The sequence below is a fragment of the Oryx dammah genome, unplaced genomic scaffold (genome assembly GCF_014754425.2).
Source record: "Oryx dammah isolate SB20612 unplaced genomic scaffold, SCBI_Odam_1.1 HiC_scaffold_11150, whole genome shotgun sequence".
In the NCBI taxonomy this organism is placed as follows: Eukaryota; Metazoa; Chordata; class Mammalia; order Artiodactyla; family Bovidae; genus Oryx; species Oryx dammah.
In genome coordinates, this window is record NW_024080543.1 from 148,986 (window position 1) to 156,049 (window position 7,064).

General features: G+C 34.8%; 1 long non-coding RNA gene across 1 annotated transcript; it reads right to left on the reverse strand.

Annotated features, from left to right (window-relative positions):
* Positions 1–273: 273 nt before the first annotated feature.
* LOC120860652 lies at positions 274–6,535 on the reverse strand. The gene is made up of 3 exons (XR_005720396.1): positions 6,475–6,535; positions 5,671–5,808; positions 274–286 (listed from the first exon to the last, which is right to left on the reverse strand). It is a non-coding gene; the product is annotated as an uncharacterized LOC120860652 (long non-coding RNA).
* Positions 6,536–7,064: the final 529 nt, after the last annotated feature.

Here is a 7,064-nt window from a genome sequence, read left to right on the forward strand (position 1 = left end):
GAAAGATTTGGAATACCCTGTAAATACATCAGAAGGTGCTCAATACCCCTAGTCAAGAGGGAAGGACAAATTCAGTTAAATACAAATTAAAGCAACTCAATACAACTTCTCCATTCCTATAGTTAAACAAAGCCAAATACTAGCAAACATTCAGAGTACCTAGAATTCTCATCTATTTCCATGAGAAGCATAAAATGATATTAATATAACCACTTAACAAACACATGAAAACATGCTCAACATCACTCATTATCAGAGAAATGCAAATTAAAACCACAATGAGGTACTATCTCACACTGGTCAGAATGGCTGCCATCAAAAAGTCTGCAAGCAATAAATGCTGGAGAGGGTGTGGAGAAAAGGGAACCCTCTTACACTGTTGGTGGGAATGCAAACTAGTACAGCCACTATGGAGTACAGGGTGGAGATTCCTTAAAAAACTGGAAATAGAACTGCCATATGACCCAGCAATCCCACTGCTGGGCATACACACTGAGGAAACCAGAATTGAAAGAGACACGTGTACCCCAGTGTTCATCGCAGCACTGTTTATAATAGCCAGGACATGGAAGCAACCTAGATGTCCATCAGCAGATGAATGGATAAGAAAGCTGTGGTACATATACACAATGGAATACTACACAGCTATTTAAAAGAACACACTTGAATCAGTTCTAATAAGGTGGATGAAACTGGAGCCTATTATACAAAGTAAGCCAGAAAGAAAAACACCAATACAGTACACTAACACATATTTATGGAATTTAGGAAGATGGTAACAACAACCTCATGTGAGAGAGAGCAAAAGAGACCCAGATGTAAAGAACAAACTTTTGGACTCTGTGGGAGAAGGCGAGTGTGGGATGGTTTGAGAAAAAAGCACTGAATCATGTATATTACTACATGTGAAATAGATGACCAGTTCAAGTTTGACACATGAAGCAGGGCACTCAAAGCCGGTGTGCTGGGACAACCTTGAGGGATGGGATGGGGAGGGAGGCTCAGGATGTAGGGACACATGGACACCCGTGGCTGATTCATGTCAATGTATGGCAAAAACCACCACAATATTGTAAAGTAATTAGCCTCCAATTAAAATAAATAATTTTTTTTAATGAAAAAGAAAACCTGCTGGGCAATTTCTTAAAGTTAAACATATACCTATATTATGTATCACATTTCTCCTAAAAGATATTTACCCAAGAGAAATGAAAATGTAAATCCATAAAAAGTCTTATACAAGAATGTCTATAGGGATTCAGGTGGTGTTAGTGGTAAAGAAGCCACCTGCCAATGCAGGAGATCTAAGAGATGTGGGTTTGATCCCTGGGTCGGGAAGATGCCCCGGAGGAGGGCATGGCAACCCACTCCAGTCTTCCTGCCTGGAGAATCCCGTGGACAGAGGAGCCTGGCTACTTATGGTCCACAGGGATGCAAAGGGTCAGATTTGGACACGATTGAAGCAACTTAGCATGCATGCATGCATATTAGTTTTATTGATAATAGCCCAAAATGAGAAAAAAACTGACATGTCCATTAAGAGGAAAATACGTTATAAAGTGCAGTTTATACAATGGTATTCTACTCTGCAAAAAAAAAGATAATGAACTACTGACACATACAACAGCATGGATGCATCCGGAAACCTTTATTTTGGGTGACAGTCAAACAGAGAATTCCATGTCCCCATTTATTTTATTTTCAACAAGAGATGAAATTAATCTATAGTAAGAGAAATCAGAATAGAGTTTGCCTATAGCAAACATTGACTAGAAATGGTGTAAGAGAACCCTCTAGAGTAATGGAAATGTTCTGTATCTCAAATAAGATGCTGCTTACATGAGTACATACATTTGTCAAAACTCAGGGCTATAAACTTGAGCAATTCACTGTATGTCAATTTTATTTTAATTTTTAAAAAACTTTAAGATTAAAGTGAGGATAAAAATATGAAGAACAAAAGAAAAATATAAGAGAGGATAAATCCATGATAAATTGTTAAAGTTAGGTATTGGATATATAAGGGCATATTATTCTATTCTGCTTAAAATTTACCATAAAAAAAAAGGTTTTTTAAAAGGCAACTGAATAATAATGTATTATGTATTTGAGTTTGCTAAGAGAGTAATCTCAAGTGTTTGAACCACACACACAAATGGTAATTGAGAGGTGAAGTGAACGTGAAAAAAGTGAAGTCTCTTAGTTGTGTCCCAACTCTTTGCGACCCCATGGACTGTAGCCTGCCAGGCTCCTCTGTCCATGGGATTTTCCAGGCAATAATACTGGAGTGGGCTGCCATTTCCTTCTCCAGGGGATCTTCCCAACCCAGGGATCAAACCCAGGTCTCCTGCATTGTAGGCAGATGCTTTTCACTGTCTGAGCCACCAGGGAAGTCATTGAGAGGTGACAAATACGTTAATTAGTTTGACTATAGTAATTATTTCACAATATATACTTATGTCAAAATATAACACTGTCCGTTTTAAAGATATACAATTTTTACTTATGCAAAATAAAAATCAAGCCTTTGGGGCACCTATTTTATATGGAGCTCTTTGGGTGGCAATTCACAGAAGCCAATTAGAGCTAGCTTAAGCACAGTTTATGGGCCTAAACGGGGCTTCCCTGGCAGTTCAGATGGTAAAGAATCTGCCAGCAACGCAGGAGACCCGGCTTTGATCCCTGGGTCCAGAAGATCTCCTGGAGAAGGGAATGGCAACCCACTTCGGTGTTCTTGCCTGGAGAACTCCATGAACAGACCATGGGATCACAAAGAGTTGGACTCAACGGAGCAACTAACACTTCACTTCATGGGGCTTAAGAACAGAATCAGTGATTGGGAAATTAGAAAAAACTTATTCTTTCAAGGTATCTATTTCATCTTTTTCTCTTTGTTTTCCTGCCCACATGGCTACTACCAGATTCCACAAGATTACATAGCATTGTGTAGAAGCCCAGAGAGAAAAGAGTGCCTGATTTCCTTTTTCACCCTCCTCTGTTCTCTCTTGTTCTCTTTGCTTCTCCCCTACAGTCTCTTTCAAAATGCCCAGGAAGAGAACCGGTCTTGCTTGGATTACCTACACCAGGATCAATGAACTGTGGAGAGAAACCAAACGTACAAGGCAGAAAAATGGCAGTACTCTGGAATCCAATAGCAGGGGGAAAGGGACATTCCCAAAGAATGAGTACTGACAAACAATCCAAGAGAACCAATTATATGAGTCATGGCCTGTTTGAGAAATTCATAAACACACTGGACCTTCTTTAAAGCAATATGTACACACTCACAAACACCAAACTGTCCATACAATTTGAGGGCATTCATGAAGGCCCTGTAATCCATTCTTAGATCCTAATTTTAAAACTATTAGCCATTTAGATATTGTCAATGTTTCAAATACTGCTCTCAAATTTTTAAATTTTAAATACTGAATATGAAATCACATCCAAAGGTTTTTCAGCTACAAATACAACACACATAATAAAGTATTAAGTCTTTCACATACATATAACATGTAAGACTATAGCAACAGCACGGAATAGGTACTCGCAGAAGAGGCTAACAGATGCCAACTGGAGGCTACCGTCATTAAATGGACACCATATGGCAATTCCTCACATGTTTTACTACAGTTGAAATCCTTTTCCATAGTATGTCCCTAATGATTGGGTATACTTGGTAGATGTGTACCAAGCCCCTCTCCCATTCAAATCATAACACGGAAATTACCTCAAAAATTAGTAAGATCTAGAGCATTGTATTTATGATGGCCCAGAAAAAAAACAAAAACTATATACATAGCTTAATCAAAAGTTTCTCCTCAAAATACATAGATACTACTGTATGTCATTTTACTCAAAACAAGCACAAACCAACACAAGCAACAGAAATAAGCTAGGGAGATAAAATCAGAAGTAAATGCTTCAAATCTATTATGAAACAGGTGAGATATAAATTTTAAATTACATGAAGGGAGCCAGGAAATCTATACCCTCCGCTTGTTATTAGGAAGCAGTCAATGACATTATTAGTATACCCTTAACCTCTGAGTATATAATGAAAGGAAATGGCTACATTTTACCACAAAATGTTCTACATTACAGGAAAAAACAGAAGAATAGAACACAAAGAACAATGTTTCAATAGAGTTGTGTTACTCGTACATTCTTTAAACGTATAGAAAAAGGCGCTTATGAACACAGTATTATAGCCATGCATTTTGATTCTATAACATATCTTTTATGAATTTCATATTTGAAAATACAATCAAATCTAAAATATTCAGTGTTATATCCATGCATTTTGACTCTATATCTTATATAAGCTGATATATAAAAATATTCTGAAAATCTAAAGTATATCTTTGCTGATACATTTTCTATACAATCTCTGAAAGAGAATCTAATTTCCTGAGTATGTGAATACATAAACTTGATGAAATCAAGCTCGTGATGAAGCACCATTGAGTCTGATTACATACAACAAAATTTAAAGCAAAGATCATACTCCTACACCATATTAAAAATTTTTGTACTAAGCAGAGTTATAAAAAGTAAGACACTTTAAATGAGGTTAAAAAATATTTTTTAAGCAGAGTTAACTGCTATATTAATACCATTTTTGTATACAATATTGAATGCATATATTAAAGTCGGCACATAAAGTCTAAAAATTAATCAACTACTGTTTCAATTAGAAATTTCTGTACTTGAAAAACTTTGGTGAAAGTATTCTTTAAATTATAAATTTATTCATGGATTTAACATGAGTAATTTTTAACAGCTTCATATATCCCTGAAGTTCTAAGGCAGGCAGTAATTTGTAATTTTGGTTGAGTCATATATTTCACTTGGATATGCTAAAAGACTCAGGAATACCAAGAGTTACTAGGTACAAATACTCCCAGTCAGTGTGAGTGGTGTCTGCATTTTTTTTTTCTGCTTATTTTTGAATGCAGAGTACTTTCATGTAATACCTGAAGCACAAGCTATTTTCTTAAATCATACTTCACTGCTTTAAAAATATGGGAAATGACATAAGACAGAGGAATCTCTAAGTGTGAGGGTTCATAAAGAAAGGTCTCTGAATATCCCCTGTAAGATAGTCAAAGGACTTAACAGTAGCTCAGGAGAAGGCAGGATTTTGGTACTGTTTATATGTACATCATAATCTCATAGAATGATCAGTAGGCAGAAGTGACAATTAGTTCAAGAAGTCAAACTTAAATTCTGCTACTAAATTCTAGTATGATTCACATCAAATCAAAGTTAATGCACATTATTTACCTCACTAGAGAAAACACTGCATGTATCTGCTTTTCAGACACTAAAATGCAACGTTCATATAAATTCCCTCATGTGAAATTCAAAACTAAAGTAGCTTTTGGTACAAATAATTCACCAGGGCAGTGATTTGAAGGGGCACTGACTGCAATGCACAACTGTAGTAACTGCAGCTCAAAAATATAAATGCTGTCTTCTTATGTCTGCATCAGGGAAAAGACTTTTAGTCATAGTCCATCCACATTCCTTACCATCCTCCTCTAACAAGCGGACAATCAGAAACTCACAGATATACCCAAAGCCCACTGCCTAGACACACAGTGAGAAATATTAATAAAAATAGCCTCGGAACAGACAAGAAGCTTCTGTGCTACAGACGGTGATTACCTGGAGGTAGGAATTGCAGCTGGTTATTAGCTAATCGAAGATGACGTAAAGCTCTCAGACGACCAATTTCTGGGCAAACGATTTCTAAGGCATTGTCACTAAGATCCAAACATTGTAGTTTTACAAGGGACCCAATGGCTTTGAAGAGAAAAGAAGGGTAAAAGCAAAATTAATTTGACTCAAGTGTTAAGACCAACTTTTAATGCAATTAAATATTATCCAAGTTTAAATATTTTAATACTTAATATCCCTGTCTCTGGTGCTGACATAATAGTAAAAGCATGTATCAAATTAATTTTTTAAAACATTTTTATGGCAGTATAGTATCAAACAACATTCTATGAAGTAACACTTCCACCTCAATATAATGTTAACTTTAAAAAGATTACAAATAAAAATGTTAAAACAATGTAAAAAACTACTTGAATAAATAATTCACAAAATGATATATAGTCTTTTTTATCTAACCAAAATGCTTAACTCAACTAAATAGACTAGAACTAAATAGACTTTAACTCAATAAACTAGAAGTTATTTTATTATTTACCCAATGTCAATTTATCTGATAATAATTTACTTAACCATTATAAATATTTTACACTTATTAAATTTAACTGCAACTGTTAACTAGACTTACTAATTAGGGGGAAAAAAGCTTTGAAACTAATCATGATGTTTTATAATTAACATTCCCTAATACTCCAACCAAAATAGGTTTAAAGAGACAATCTGTTCTACGATTATAAAGCACAGATTTAACTCTAGCATCTCCTAACTATTAGTAAAAACTGAAAGTGTATTTACCTTCCGGAACCACAACTATGTTATTTGAGTGAAGATACCTAGAAAAAAGAAGGGAAAAAAGTTATTATCGCTTAGTACTCCTGCTAGATAATCACCCTGTAAAATGCTCACTTAGAAATTTATTGAATATAATAAAAGGACCAGACTTTCTCTCATACACTATTCTAAATGCATAGCACAAAATAATTAATAATCCTTTGAGAATAATACTGTATGCAAGAATTGCAAATATTAAAACTATTTGCTAATTCAGTTTGTTTTAAAAAGCATACACAATAAACAATTATTTCTTAAGCTCATAAAACACATTACTAGTTTCTCTAGTTCATTTTAAGTACTGAAGGTTTTCAGCAAAACACCTAATAATGTTAAGAAAAGTCAACAACTACTGTGTATAGGGAAACACAACTTTTAATTTTTAAAGGATAACGTCACAAAATAATCAAATCAAAGATATTTCAAGACAGCTAGGTGAACCAAGAATGAAGTGATTAAATATTTATCATTTACAATATCTGTAGAAATACTCAACTGTCAAGATACAGAATTTATTTCACAGCAAGTGGAATTTTGTAAACAAGAAATCAAAT